The sequence below is a fragment of the Arachis hypogaea genome, chromosome 4, assembly GCF_003086295.3.
Source record: "Arachis hypogaea cultivar Tifrunner chromosome 4, arahy.Tifrunner.gnm2.J5K5, whole genome shotgun sequence".
NCBI classification, from domain to species: Eukaryota; Viridiplantae; Streptophyta; class Magnoliopsida; order Fabales; family Fabaceae; genus Arachis; species Arachis hypogaea.
This window is the reverse complement of record NC_092039.1, coordinates 23,834,418-23,851,769: the sequence shown is the minus strand read 5'-3', so window position 1 is coordinate 23,851,769 and position 17,352 is coordinate 23,834,418. Positions and strand designations below refer to the sequence as shown.

At 31.0% G+C, this 17,352-nt stretch overlaps 1 long non-coding RNA gene across 1 annotated transcript; it reads right to left on the bottom strand.

Moving 5' to 3' along the window:
- Positions 1-8,427: 8,427 nt before the first annotated feature.
- Positions 8,428-11,983, bottom strand: LOC140184303 (uncharacterized). The gene is made up of 4 exons (XR_011880730.1): positions 11,803-11,983; positions 11,651-11,705; positions 11,447-11,569; positions 8,428-8,712 (listed from the first exon to the last, which is right to left on the bottom strand). It is a non-coding gene; the product is annotated as an uncharacterized lncRNA (long non-coding RNA).
- Positions 11,984-17,352: the final 5,369 nt, after the last annotated feature.

Here is a 17,352-nt window from a genome sequence, read left to right as displayed (position 1 = left end):
AGATCCAGATCTGATTGTTTGCGGAAGCTATGGTACCAAGAGCTCTGATACCATGAATGTATCAGTGCCTTAGGCACACAAAATATGAAGAACAGAATTGAACTTAGTGGAGAAGCATGATAAAATGCAGAGAATAGATGAAACTGAAATTTGAGAGAAGAATGGAGAATTTTATTATTGAGCAGAGTGAAAGTGAATCAGAAAAATGTTAATTACAAGCAATCTTTAACTATTTATAACTAGAGAATAATACAATTGAATTGATAACTAACTGAAGCTTATGGAAACTAGTAACTAACTTACTAACTGAAACTTGCAGTTGAGGCTTGTAACTAATTCTAACTGAATTGTCTTCACGCCAGTGCACATGCTCTTCAACTGATTTGATCACAGCTTAATACACTCATCATCAATCTTAATGTGCTCTTTCCATTCAATGGTGTTTGTACCATCAAAGTATGGCGGCTTTGTGGTAGATTGTCCTTGCATCATGCTTGTATTCATCAAATTTTAATCCATTTAATCCGTGTCTTTAATTTTTATGTACATTTTAAGAGAGAAACAAATTATACATCAAAAATCATAATTGTTTATCCAAAAATAAATAAATAAATCAAGGTCTAGAACTTAATGTATACTACTCTATCTTATTATGAGAAATCTAAACTAGTTTTAAACTTTGATCCGTCACCTTATAACTCAGTATTTATTATGCATTATGAGTTATAACTCGGTGTTAACTATCATTCATTCTTTTGCTTGTAACTGACACCTTCATTACCGACTTAATGACCATCATTTCTATCTTAATGACCAAACGGTCATAACATCAATTCTATTCATCAATTTTATACCTATAAAAAGAACCTTCTATATCTAATCTCAATAATACATTCTATATTCATAGAATTATTATAAACACAATATAACACATGATAACTTTCATTTCATGTCTTACATTCTATATTCATAGAATTATTATATACCTCTTAAACACTTACTGACTTGAGCGTCGGAGTGTCTTTTGCAGGTACCCACCCCCTTGTTCTCTCCTTGCCGACGTATAACTCATCCCAACGAGAAGCTTGAAGACATTCATCGACGGACGAGCTATACACCGGCAAAACTCAACAAGAACAATTGACGCCGTCTGTGGGGATGAGTAAAATAATTCCCACTCCCCTTAGGTTCATAAAACTTGATTTACATTCAAATTTTTGAACCAATCTCAACAATCTTGTTTAAGATTTTTAATACCTCTTATCAAATTTTAATCTATCGTAACTTTTTATAAAGTATTTACTTTATACATTCAAATTGCTTCATTTTTACGTATCATAATATTTCACATCTCATAATCGATTAATGAACTAATCCGAGAATAAACTCGGCTTTCAATCAATCCGAAACGAACTCGGTTTTCAATCAATCCGAGCACAAATTCACTTATCAAATTTACTTATTTTTTTTCAAAGTTCTCTATTTACACAAGTAAAATTATATATTTTATTCAACATACTTTTACATTTATATTTTGAGTAATTAATACTTACTGATTTATGAGTTATATTCAAAACTCAATATATGTTCTATACAATAATGACATATAACAACCATGTCAATTGTATTTTTATTTCTTATATATTATATTCTTACTGCTTAATGATTTCATTTATACAATTAAATGATAGTAATGGTGAGTTTAAATATTAAAATTGGATTCCATCAAAAATTAATTATATATCAATTGTATATAACTGTTACACTATTCATTTTATACTAAAATGTTACTATTTGTTTAATGTAAAAAATTAAACAGGCAATTTACTATTGTTACACGAGGAATATCCCTCGTCTTACTGTAACTGCTAGAAACATTATACTAAATGTATAATTCATCAATAACTGTTATCTTACTGCTTTATTATCAAATTAAAGCATGTCCTACAAAACAAAATTCAGATATTTACATTTGGCATATGTATGACATTCATATATGTCGTCTTCTTCTCTATAATTATCAACTTTTAAGGTATATTTTTTTTACTTTGAACTATTTTACTTTTACAATATATATTACTCAATATATGTTACGACTTTATACCTATTCATTTTCTCAATTTATGTTATTCATGTCAGACATTCACTGTAAATTGTAAATATTCAATAACTAATTGCTTTGAGAGAGAAATTTATCAATAAGTTGTTGTGGGTCGGAAAAATTCCCAAGACAATTAACCATTATATCCTCGGATCATACAATCGATTCCGTCAATGGATATCTATCTCTGAACTTTTCAGTTCATATACAATCAAATGCTAAAATTGTTCTTAAGCGGAAAAGTATCCCCCACACAACTATCTTGATTGAATGACTCTTATCACTCAATTATTTTTTGAATAAGTGCCGACATAATAACCCGACTAAGCTTGGAGGCTCACCATATCACTATTCACTCATCTTTTAATCGAGTTATAACTCATTTTATTTTCTAAGCTTAGCCTGGATCATATGATCGGCGGACAAAGCTTGGGGGCTGTGATCCGTCACCTTATAACTCAGTCTTTATTATGCATTATGAGTTATAACTGGGTGTTAACTATCATTCATTCTTTTGCTTGTAACTAATACCTTCATTACCGACTTAATGACCATCATTTCTATCTTAATGACCAAACGGTCATAACATCAATTCTATTCATCAATTTTATGCCTATAAAAAGAACCTTCTATATCTAATCTCAATAATACATTCTATATTCATAGAATTATTATAAACACAATATAACACATAATAACTTTCATTTCATATCTTACATTCTATATTCATAGAATTATTATATACCTCTTAAACACTTACTGACTTGAGCGTCGGAGTGTCTTTTGCAGGTACCCACCCCCTTGTTCTCTCCTTACTAACGTATAACTCATCCCGACGAGAAGCTTGAAGACATTCATCAACGGACGAGTTATACACCGACAAAACTCAACAAGAACGGACTTTAAAATTAAATTTAAAACCCAATTTGTAAATACAATATACTTTATCTGTAAAAAGGCAAACACGCTAAAACCCTTCTATCCAAGGTGTAGTTTATCCTGATATGGTAACATTATGTGATTGGTTTATGTTTAACCCAATAAATAACTATAATTTAACTTAATTAAACTAGAGTTAAAATCTTAATCGAATAAGAGTCTTTTAATAATTATCATAAAAATATGGTAAACATTGTTTTGGAATTTTTGAAAAGTTTAACTCAAATTTCTGTGCTATGTTTACTAATCTAACTCAATTTGGAAGGGAAAAGGAATAAAAAGAGAGAAAAGACAAATGAATCGTAACAAAAACAAAGCATAAAGAATAACATAGAGAAGAATAATTAATGACCAGAAAGCATAAAAGGAAAAAGGAGTTATACAATGAATAATCATAGAGAAGGAGTATAAAATGTTGTAACATAGAAGATGCTGGATGAGATATAAGGAAGACAATGTTGATCTAAATATATCACTTGCTTCTTCTCTCTACTTGTAAATTTTTCATTGGTTTTGATTTAGGGACGACCATAGTGAATAAAAAATATATGTTGCATCACTTATTCTCCTGCAAGGCACAGGAAAGAATGTAAAAGATCTCAGATAAGAGTTAAAAAAGATAAAATCAATGTAATTGCATTATTTACTTTTTCCATTGCTTATTTTTTCTTTTCTTTGTTTTTATATTTTTTGATCTTCTACTTTTTTCTCATTCTTCTGATCTCTACGTTTTGATCTTTTTTCTGTTCATCTATATTTTTTTCTTTTTTCTTTTTTGAAAGTAATTAGTTGACTTATTAGAATTTTTAAATTTAATTTAAGAATTTGAGTTTAATATTTTTCAAATTGCAAAATAGAATTTATTATATAAAATATGATAATTGATAAAAAAATTTATTTGATTAAGATTTTAGTTTTAATTTAATTAAATTAGAATTACTTATTGAATTATATATAAAAATTAATTACATATTATTATGTCAAAAATAACAAATAATTACTTAAATTAATTTAATATATATTTTATATTAATAATTAATTTTTATTTTTAATATATAATTGAAATAAAAATTACATATAGATAAGGAAATATCAAATTAGGTCAAGGGTTCAGTCAAGGGCCTTGGACTAGCATACAAATGACCAGAACTTGCAAAATATATTTCAGGTTAATATTAAAGCTTTTTGTCTTAAAATTAACACACAAACACACACACACACACATATATATATATATATATATATATATATATATATATATATATATATATATATATATATATATATATATACTAAAATATTATAAGTAAAATTTGAATCCTATGTCTTGATATTAAATATCATTACTTGTCTACCAAAATTTTTTAATAAATTTATAAAAACAATTGTAATTTATTATTTTTTTTGGCAATTTAAATTTTCGTGAATAATTGAATATAGCTTTTTTTTAACGATAAAATCTTGATGGTCCCACATCTGTTTTCATCCCTAAATATAACCATCAATCCAAGCCAACGTGTATTAGTATTATAAAGTGGTGTATACGGGTAGCAATATGCACCCTATTTGTAGGTATTTAATTTGATCCTATTTGATTATTAGAGTTGTTAATTTGATCTGTAATGGATAGAGTTGGGTGTAGGTAAAGTTTTTGTGTGGGATAAATAAGGTATGTATTAAGTCTCAATTTTATCCGACTAATCTGTACTATATATATGTATATGTTATATATTTATATAAAAATATATTTAAAGTGGATATTGAACTAAATATCTCTCATTAAATGCAAAAGATCTTTAACCACTAAAAAAGATTATTAATTGATAATTTAATACTTCTTTTTACATAAAAGTCAGTTCTATTTTAAATTATTATTAAGTTATATAATAATATTGTATTTTTTTGTAATCCGCAGATAGGGTCGGATATCCACAAGTTAAGAACCGGTAGAATTAGAATTGGAATATTCTCAACTCGTAGATAAAATATGATTGAATTTATATAAAAATCTCAACGCACAAATAGGATTAGGATTGGTTTCAAATTCTATCATACCATATCCTATCCATTACCACTTCTAGTGGTGGAATTATTGTGGAATACAAAATGTAAAAATATAATAATTTTTTAAATAATTGATAAAAAAAAACAAGTTTCTAAATAAATTACAAGTACGGAAATTTATTTTACTTTTATATTTTGGTTTTGGTGAGAGAGAAACAAATAAACAGTAAATTAGCTATCAACATGCATAAATGATCAAAATATATATATATATATATATATATATATATATATATATATATATTTGATAAAATGATACTAAAAATAAATTTTAATAAATTATTTACTGAAAAATATAATATAATTATAGAAAATTAACTGATATATGAAAACAACTTTTATTTTATATAGTTTCTTTTTCTTTTCACGTAATATATCAAGATAAGAAATTGATATAGGACATATCAACGATTATCTACCCGTCCAGCATTTCATACTTTAGACAAATAAGAGTAGAGAGAAGAAAATAGAGAGGAGCATGAAGAAAGTGAGGAAAAAAAATAAAGAAAGACGAAGTACAAGACACAATAATTCTTAAGGAAATTTGCAAAGTTATTATAAAAATCTAAAGGAATTCCTATATATACACTTTCATATAGTAAATTAAGTTAATCCATCAATTTGAATATTATTCATGTAACTTAATTACGAGCATGTTACTATATTATACTGTGAATATATATATGGAAAAGTATAGGAAACTAATGGCTTAAGCGTACAATACGTACAATGGAGGATTAGGAAGTATTAGAGATATAATTATTAGTGTTATATTATCTTATCAGGTTACGCTTTTGGGATGAGTGGTTTTATGATATGATATTAGAATTCTAGATTCCGAAGGTCAGGAGTTCGATTCTTAGTGAATTCCAAAGTTAGCTTAAGTTTTTGGGACAAGTGATTTTATGACATGAGATGTTTATTTATCCTGGTATCCAAATGGTTATTCTGGATAGTATGGGTGATGTTTATTTTATTCATGGACCAAAAATTTAGTCCATTTGTAGAACGAAAATAGTTTATTTATAATATTCTTTGCTTGTTGACTATAAAATGAATAATGTGAAGAAGATAATAATCTAAAATTATTTTATTTATTTTAATATTTATAATTATATATATATATATATTATTCTAAAATTATATAAATGATATATATAATATTATGTATCTATTTTAGAGATAATTAATAAATATAAAATAAGATAATTTTAGATGGATTTGAGTTTAATAAAATTAATGTATCTTTGTTAGTCAGCAAATCCTAAATATATACATGAAGAGCATTATTGTTCTAAACTTCTAATTGATGAGGTTCAAGGAAATTGAGGTGAAAGTAGAAAGAATATCTATATTATTAAGAGCTTGTTTAAAAATTTATGAATTAAAATTCATTCAAGAATTATTTTTTTTATATTTTAGAACAAGTAAAAAAGAATGATTTAAGTCAACTATTTATAGAAATTAAAACGGTCTCATTTAATTATAATTTCTTGAAAAATAGAAACATATATGTGTAATTTTTGACAAAAGAATACAAGTAAAATTTAGGGTTAATGGGCAAAATGTTTCCTTAAAAATTAAGTGTGTATTAGTTTGGTTTTGGAAAGATTAAATATCTAAATTGATTTCTGAAAAATATAATATAGTGAATTAAGTTAGTATTTTTTTTTATTATTTATTACACGATGAAAAATATAATTTTTACACATGTCATTATCCAACTATATTTAAGAACTAATTTAAAGCATACACGTGATTTTTTAGAGATAATTTTAATTTGATTATTAACCACTCTAACATTAATATTTAATATAAATAAGGGTATATATATAGATTTCATTAAGAGTGTCATAATAATATGTGTTTTAGAAGAAAAATAAACATTTTAATAGTTTGTAAAGTAAGTCAATATGATTAATTTTAACTGCCATTAAAAGTATGAAAAAAAATGTATGTTGTAACTTTCTTTGTGGGTTTAGGATTTTATATAGTTTTGTCTAATTGCCAAATAAGGTTTTATTAGGGATTAGGGTTATATTTAACCAATATAGAAAATATAAATAATACCTTTTTAAACTAGTGTATATATATCTGTGAGAGTTTTGATGAACAATATTTTTCATTTAGTTTCATGATGATATTATATACTGTGAGCAAATAAGGTTAGAATGAATTCTTTTTCTTTGTTACACCAAAAAACTGAATAAAAAGTTAAAGTAGAGTGATTTTTTTCTCTTCAATTTCAGTTGTTTTTTTTAGTAACTTCTGTATCATTTAGATATTTATTTATTTTTTTAAATTTATCCGAAACACCTAACACCTCATATGCCAAAAGGAATAACCTTTCCAAACCTAAACCATGCACCTTTTAAAATGTAAATTCATCAATCTGTTAAGAATGGTTCAATTTTGAGGGGTTTGAGCAATTTGATTATAAAGTCATAATAACAAGTTTAAAATACAATAATGCCAGAAATGTATCTACAAATTGCCAAGTATTTAAGTTATATATATGAGACAAATTAATTTTTTGACTGTTCTATCCAACTTGTAAAACCACCTATATATATATATATATATATATATATATATATATATATATATATATATATATATATATGACAAAATAGTTATAAGCAACCCCTTTTTCATTTATCTTTCCATTACTCTTGATTAAAGGGAATATTAAGAAAAAATAAACATTAGAACAATATTAGAGTATTAGCACAATTTATTGTTTTTTGGTCAATAATCAACCAACGATATTTATTGATTAAAAATATAATATTAAATTACTAAATTATTACCCCCTTAAACTTTTTTCTTTTTCTTTTTGTTCACCCATAAGACATAGTATTAATTTGGTCTCTAATTATAAATTTAAAATATTTGGTTTTTCTACAAATTTCTTTTTCATGGCCGATATATGATTGCAGGGGCGGTGTTTTGTGTAGTCCAAGAGAGACAATGGTCCCTCCGAAATTAATAATTTTACATGTAAAATTTTTTTTTTTTATGTTTTAACTTCTTTGATTTTAATTTTTGACCTTTTATTTAGTTATATATTTTATGTTAGTTGTAACACCCTAATATTCAAATCCTTATACTCGAGTCATAAGTCAATGATATTACGGTGATATGACTCTCAGGTGGATTTTTAATATATAAATATAGGTAAATTTCGAAATGAGTATTAATCAAGAAGCCTGAAAAGAGTAGAAATAAAATCGCGAAGACGTATCACTCACGTTTCGACAACGAAAAGTTAAACTATTAAGCCGAACGTGATATACGGACAAGGCATAAAGGAGATTAAGAGATAGATAACAGATAGATATTTATAGCATAAGTAAATAGCCATTAGTCGCGACCCGCGAAGTTTAGGCCGGTTAGGATACATTATGAAAGTAGTTGACAACAGTATATCCTAATCTCTCCCAAAGAAAACATAAGAGCCTCTGTAGGCAAGTTCCAAAAGAGTTCAATACATAATATAATCTTTTCAAAACAAAGGTGGAGAGATTCTAAGCAAAACACAAAGTAGAGAAAATAAATATCTTCGCCGTCTCTCAGACGAATCACATCTCACTTCTGAGCACCTGGACCTGTATTTGAAAAACAAGAGATATATACGGAATGAGAACCCCGGACCCATGGGTTCCTAGTACGGTAAAAGTGCCAAATAAATACAATGCACTGCAATAAAAACTCACTAAGCATCCTGAACTCCTTTTCACCAAGTATCCATCCTAGATTCTCACTAATCCATAAATAGGCATCTGTCGTAAGGGGATACTAAATCTAGTTCATATCTCATATGATTCCCAACTCGCTGACTCTCCCACGAATCAGATTCAGAATCATAAACAAAACCATCATCAGTCGTGCTGTCTCAGCAATTCTATATCAATACATCATACCCTCACCTGGAGCTAGTGAAACCACATCACTGCGTCTACCCAGGGAGCTCAAATCATCTCAACCAATGATCATCATCATCATGCAATCGCATCATTAATTCATCTCATCAAGAACATCCCTCAACCTCCACCGACACCAACATGAGGGGCCTCTCAATTGTACAAACACAAGCAATACAGGCAAGTAATACACAATTAAGGTACAAGTAGAACAAGTAGCACATAATCAGGTAACTTAGCATATATAATGTAGAAATTCAAAACAAATAGGCAAACCCAAACAATTCAAACATATGCAAATGATGAATGCCTGCCCTATGGCTGATGATATCATCTGTCGGTTATCAAGCCAACCCGACGTGTCCGGTAGCTAACCCGGGCACAGTCTCTCTGTTGCGTATTAATATCATTAGAGGGAATATGTGCCCTGTCACCATTAGAGGGTATCTGCGCCCTGTCGCCATTAGAGGGTATCGGTGCCCTGTCACCCTTACAACCAGAGAGAAAACACAAACATGCTTACATTCAACATTTTCCATCATTATTCATTTATCATATTCGTTCATTTATCATATATGCCTTTATACTCAGCCATAATCCATAATGCCTTTGCCGTAACTCGGCAATAACTCAGCCATCCGGCTCACAGTTCAATCCAGAACTAGCCAATTTATCACATGGCTCCGCCGTATCCGGCAATAACTCAGCCATCCGGCTCATGGTTCAATTAAGAACCAACCTTTTATCAATAAATATAGCCCTTCGGCTCATGGCATACACGGTACTTCCACCGCCATCCTCTGTATCTCATATAATCATCTTTGATCATCATTGATCATAACTTTTTTCCTTGCTTCATTCACAAGTTACCACATCCCCTAGCTCCTTTCTCATTGCTAGGCATATCATAATGATTTAATACATAAAGGGTGAGATCGGAGGCTTAGAAGTATGAGATTTAGCTTTTAAAACTCACAAATCAACTTTGGGATGAAAACAGAGCTACGCGCACGCGTACTTCACGCGCACGCGTGGATGGCCACAAAGCTCATCGACGCGTATGCGTCATACACGCGGACGCGCGGATTGAAACACAGCAAGACGACGCGTACGCGTCAGCCACGCGTACGCGTGGGTGCATTTGCGCCCCAGGCACAAAACTGGCACAACTCTCGGGAAAATGGCTGCGCATTGGGTGCAGCGCATTGACGCGCACGCGCACACCACGCGCACGCGTGGATGGTGCCTTCTTGAAGAACGACGCGTACGCGCCAAGTGCGCTTACGCGTGGGGGTCATTCTGCTAAAAATTTTTCTAAGTTAAAAGCTGCAGAATTCACAAATTCAACCCCCAATCTTCCGACGGACATAACTTTCTCATTTTAAATCGTTTTCCGCCCGTTCTTCGAACGACATGAACATCCCGGATCCAATTTCACTTCTAAAAAAGTTAGGCACAAAACGGAAATCCAGAGTCTAAGTTATGTCCCATCAAAGTATGCCCAAAAACCATGTTTTCATATAAAACCACAAGGTGCCCTTTTCAAAACAAGCCATTTTCAACCCTTTTTAAAATCAACCAAAACATGCTAGTTTCAACCCTTTTTGAAATCAATCAAAATATACCAAAATCAACATCAAGCCTCCTCAACTCATACATTAACACTTTTCCACGATTCACAAAACCGCCATATAACCATTTTTACCCATTTCAAACAAATGGCTAAATTACAAACACATTAACATGTCATACATCTTTCCTCATCTCAATCTCCAACAATACTATTTCCAATCAATCATCATTATACATAATCAATATCATACTCACTGTCACATGGTTTCACCCACAAATCAACCTTAATCATTTCTCAAGCATATATCACAACATACATATCTCTCATGCATCATCATACCATCAAGGCATCAATAATCATGATCATATATATGACCACATAATATACCTCAACCAAAACCAAACATACCTCACTTATATAATTTCACCCAAAATTACCAATTTCCACACTTCAACTCCTTAAACCTTATTATTTAATAACCAACCCAATCATTCATATATTTATTATCTGAAATTCATCCAATCACTTGTGTCATCATACAATGCACACATCAACTTACCTTCCTTACCTCTTTCCGGCCTCCGGCCCAAAATTTACGACCTCCGGCCCAATTTCACAATTTAAATGCATAAACCACAAATCAATACTCATTACCCAATACATCAAATTTTCAATACACCAAGCATACAAGGCCACACAATTCTCAACCCAATCATTAATTCACATTATATACCAACTATGCATATTAGCACCAACCATTTATACAATCCAAACTTAATCCTAGGGGCATCTAGCCTAGGAATTCTCATCACACCACACGGTACTTAAATGAAACTTAAACCGTACCTCTTGTAGCCAAATCAATTGAGCCTCTTCTTTGGAAGTCTCCACCAACCTTAGCCCCAAGCCTCACCGAAGCTCCTCAAGCAACACCAATTTCCCAATTGTGCACCAAAACCATCAAATATACTAACATAACCAATATCACATACATACATCAACCTAGGGCTCATAAAAATGACAATTCACAAGGGTTGGAGGATTTCTTACCTTAACCCACTAAAGTTTGTGATGAATATCACCCATAGCTCATACTAGAGCACTCCTAAACAACCAAAATCACAAGGTTTCCTCAAAACCCAAACCAAATTCGAATTTGAAGAGGAAAATGAAAACTGGGCAGAGGACAGTAGATTACTCACCACAAAACTTAGATAAAATTGTAGAGGATAAGAAGAGCGACGCGTGGCCGCAAACGGCTCGTCAATCAGAGCTCCGTAGCTCAAGTTATGGTGATTTGAAGATCAAAGAGAGTTAGGTTTTCTCTCTTCTCTTCTCTCTTCCCAATTTCAGCGCCCAACACCCCTTCTTTAGGGCAAAATGAGCTGAAATGCTCATAACTAATGTTTATATATGTTGAGTCTTGGGCCCACTTAGACCCGGTTCACTTATTTTTGTCCGTTGGCCCAATTTTGGACCAAAACCTTTAAGATTAGCGTTCTAAATCGCACTTCAAATATTTCTACCTCCCCTAATTATAATTTCTCATTTCTTAATCCTATTTACTCATAATCAATTTTCTCAACTGCAGTACCAGACAGGTCTCAACCGGTACTGCCGGTCAAAATTCCACTGCGCGCTTTTACGCAGAAAACTGTCTTCTGACTCGAAAAAATTCATTAAATCCAAATATCATATTTAAATTATCAAATTTCAATTGTCAAATCTTCCAACCATATTCGCTCCTATTTAACTTATTATTTAATTAATTTCAGTTAGACCGAGTATTACATTAGTCGCCTGACCCCTCCAAATAAAAGTTCTAGCTCCGTTCATGTATGATTATTGCCATAACTCTTACGGATTTTAACTACAATTTTCTTTTCATAACTAAAACCCCTTTTTTTGGTAGTATATAAATGGTCGATTTTTGGCGTTTAATATACATTTTGACAATTGCACTAAGTCTTACAAGTATTAAGTAATAGAAAAGATTTTGGTACAAAACAAAAATACTTTTAAGCACCAAATCAATGAATTTGGAAATAATTGCAAAATTAAACAAAAAGTCAAAATCTTAATGTATAAAAAAATAAAAATTAGAAGTTTTAATAATTTATTCTCCTAATTTTTAAATAAAAAAAGTTTTTAATTTTTAATTTTTTATATTTTTAAAAAATAATATAATCAGTGACTTAGGACTTACTCATAATTGAATAATTAATTATTCATTTATTCACTTTTGAATTTTCAAGTAAGTCGTTTATGATTAGAAATATCTAATTTATTTATATAGTTTTATTGAAGTATTGAACCATATAATTCTCTGTTTTTCGAATTTATGTGAAAGCCTAATCTCTTAGGTTGGACTACAGATGAAGAAAAGGTAAAACTAAAATTTGACTTTCGTAAAGATAACAAGACGTAGTTTACATTTGTTTCTCTTTCAATTTTGTTTTAACCTCGGCCTATTTTGAATGTATGTGACAGAGCATTTTATTTTCGTTCTCATTAACAATAAAATCCTAAATATCATGCGAGCAGTAATTTGGCACCAATAAGACAAAAAATGTTGATCGCATCTTATTATAACACCCCCTACCAAAGAAATTAAATAAGATTATTTGATTATTTCTAAACTTAATTAAACTACATGTTAAAATGTTGATGCATCAACCTATAATGAATGATCCAATTTTGAGGGTTTTGATGAGTAAGTAATTTAATTAAAGTCACTCATTTGAATTACACTTCCACTAATATACCTAAATTAAATATGTCATTGCAAAGTGATTATTATCGAACAACATACTAATGTGCATTATTCTTTGAAAAATAATTAAAATTTCTAACATGTCGGTGATCTTTCTAATTATCTCTTTAACTTTTAAATAAATAAAGTGTAAGATTTCATCATTTTTTAAAAATAAAAACGGATATTCTCTTAAAGATATTTTAGTGTGAACCGTTATATAATTTAATTAAATATATCTAACAGTTTCTTAAGACCATCTTCGTATATTCATTAAAAAAATATAATTTTATAATTTAATTATTTTAAAGAAAAGAAAAAGAGAGGACTAAAACAGTTGACCCAATAGTCCGCGTAAGTCGCATCTGCTTATTGGGCCCTCCGAACCAAGGATATATTGTCTATTCATGATGATTAATACGTTAGAGCAAAGCAGCACCATATAAATACCATATGGAAGATAATGCATCCCAATATAATAATCTCAATGCCGAAAGGTCACTTTCTTGAGTTCATGGTTCAATTCCGAGAAACCTCCCCCATTTGGATAAGTATTCAAAGTTTCTTTATTACTGTTTACATACATGCATGCATATTACTTATTCAGGGTAACTATATTATTCATCATTTTTCCGATGCAATTGATGATGGCATCTCCCAAAAAGTTGATTTCAAATTGTGAGTTCGTGTCAGCATTGTTGTTGTATCTGCCACGCATGTGTGAGCTGCAAAGAGAAACCGTCCCTACCCTGTCCCCCACTCCATTCCTCGGCGGCTATACTCCTCATAACTATTAATATTACACAAATAATAAAATTTTGTTGTGATAAGAATGAATGTAAATGGGCAACTCATATTCTTAAGGAAGAAGTATATCAAAAAAGCATTAAAGAAATTTATAAAAGTAAATTTATTGTAGGCTCAGGCAATACGTACAACAATAAAAATATTCTCCTTTTTTTCTTATACACGGTTAATACTTCTTTCTCTTTTTTTTTTACGTTACTGCATATATTAATAAATATATGAATTATTTTTATTAAGTTAATTATATTAATATTAGAATATTTTATTTATACATCTTTATTTTATATTTAATATATTTTTTTATTAATTTTACAATATATTATCAGTACAAGACTCTGATTAAATTTTAGGAAGACTCAGGTATCAAATTTTTATTATGTCAAAACTCTTTCATCTTGAATTTAATACTCTTGATATATCTGGAAACAACTACTTATCATTGATACTAGATGCTGAAATTCATCTTGATTAAATAGATCTTGGAGATACCGTTAAAGCTGAAAATAATGCATCTCAGAAGTATAAAGCCAAAGTCATGATCTTCTTTCGTTGTCATCTTGACGAAGGATTAAAAAATAAATATCTCACATTAAAATATCCTGCAGATATGTTGAAAAACCTTGAAGAAAGGTATAATCATTAAAAGACAGTGATACTTCCTCAAGTCCGATATGAATGGACGCACTTGCGTCTACAGAATTTTAAATTCATAAGTGAATATAATTCAGCAATATTTCGAATCACCTCACGAATGAAATTATGTGGGAAAAAGATAACTAATAATGATATGTTAGAGAAAACTTTCTCAACCTTCCATGCCTCGAATATGCTCATGCAGCAGCAGTATCGAGAAAAAGGATTTAAAAAATATTTTGAGTTAATTTTTTGCCTTCTTGCTGCTGAACGCAACAATGAGTTGCTTTTAAAAAATCATGATGAAACACGCGCAGCTGGCACTGCCCCATTTCCTGAAGCAAATGCGGCAAATCATAACTGGTGCACGAAATTGCAATCACACTTTTGCAACCCCGCACAACTAACCAGCAAGTGCACTGGGTCGTCCAAGTAATACCTTACGTGAGTAAGGGTCGATCCCACGGAGATTGTCGGCTTGAAGCAAGCTATGGTTATCTTGTAAATCTTAGTCAGGATATCAGAAATTATCAGGATTGATTGTGAAAAGTAAAAGAATATGAAATAAGTACTTGTTTTGCAGTGATAGAGAATAGGTTGAGGTTTTGGAGATGCTACATCTTCTGAATCTCTGCTTTCCTACTGTCTTCTTCTTCAAACACGCAAGGCTCCTTCCATGGCAAGCTGTATGTAGGGTTTCACCGTTGTCAATGGCTACCTCCCATCCTCTCAGTGGAAATGTTCAACGCACCCTGTCACGGCACGGCTATCCATCTGTCGGTTCTCAATCAGGCCGGAATAGAATCCAATGATTCTTTTGCGTCTGTCACTAACGCCCCGCCTTCAGGAGTTTGAAGCTCGTCACAGTCATTCAATCATTGAATCCTACTCAGAATACCACAGACAAGGTTTAGACCTTCCGGATTCTCTTGAATGCCGCCATCAGTTCTAGCTTATACCACGAAGATTCCGGTTAAAGAATCCAAGAGATATCTACTTAATCTAAGGTAGAACGGAGGTGGTTGTCAGGCACACGTTCATAGTTGAGAATGATGATGATTGTCACGGATCATCACATTCATCCGGTTTAAGAACAAGTAATATCTTAGAATGGAAGCAAGCATGATTGAATGAAAAACAGTAGTAATTGCATTAATCCATCAAGACACAGCAGAGCTCCTCACCCCCAGCCATGGGGTTTAGAGACTCATGCTGTAGAAGATACAATGAGAAACGTGTAAAGTGTCATGAGGTCCAGAAACAATGTCAAAAGATCCTATTAATAGTAAGCTAGTAACCTAGGGTATACATAAATGAGTAAATGACGTAAAAATCCACTTCTGGGTCCACTTAGTGTGTGCTTGGGCTGAGCATTGAAGCTTTTATGTGTAGAGACGTTTTCTGGAGTTAAACGCCAGTTCTCATGCCAGTTTGGGCGTTTAACTCCAAGTTTTATGCCAGTTCCAGCGTTAAACGCTGGAAATTCTGAGGCTGATTTGCCACGCCGGTTTGGGCCATCAAATCTCGGGCAAAGTATGAACTATTATACATTTCTGGAAAGCCCAGGATGTCTACTTTCCAATGCCGTTGAGAGCGCGCCAATTGGGCTTCTGTAGCTCTAGAAAATCCACTTCGAGTGCAGGGAGGTCAGAATCCAACAGCATTTGCAGTCCTTCTCAATCTCTAAATCAGATTTTTGCTCAGGACCCTCAATTTCAGTCAGAAAATACCTGAAATCACAGAAAAACACACAAACTCATAGTAAAGTCTAGAAAAGTGAATTTTAACTAAAAACTACTAAAAATATACTAAAAACTAACTAGATTATACTAAAAACATACTAAAAACAATGCCAAAAAGCGTATAAATTATCCGCTCATCACAACACCAAACTTAAATTGTTGCTTGTCCCCAAGCAACTGAAAATCAAAATAGGATAAAAAGAAGAGAATATACTATAGACTCCAAAATATCAAGGAAACTTAGCTCCAATTAGATGAGCGGGACTAGTAGCTTTTTGCCTCCGAACAGTTTTGGCATCTCACTCTATCCTTTGAAGTTCAGAATGATTAGCATCTATAGGAACTCAGAACTCAGATAGTGTTATTGATTCTCCTAGTTAAGTATAATGATTCTTGAACATAGCTAGTGTATGAGTCTTGGCTGTGGCCCAAAGCACTCTGTTTTTCAGTATTACCACCGGATACATACATGCCACAGACACATAATTGGGTGAACCTTTTCAGATTGTGACCCAGCTTTGCTAGAGTCCCCAATTAGAGGTGTCCAGGGTTCTTAAGCACACTCTTTTTGCCTTGGATCACAACTTTATTTCTTTCTTTTTCTTTCTCTTTCTTTCTTTTTCGAAATTTTTTTTTGTATCCACTGCTTTTTCTTGCTTCAAGAATCAATTAGATGATTTTTTAGATCCTCAATAACAGTTCTCTTTTTCCTCATTCTTTCAAGAGCCAACAATTTTTAACATTCTCAAAACAACAAATTCAAGAGACATATGCACTGTTCAAGCATTCATTCGGAAAACAAAAATTATTGTCACCAC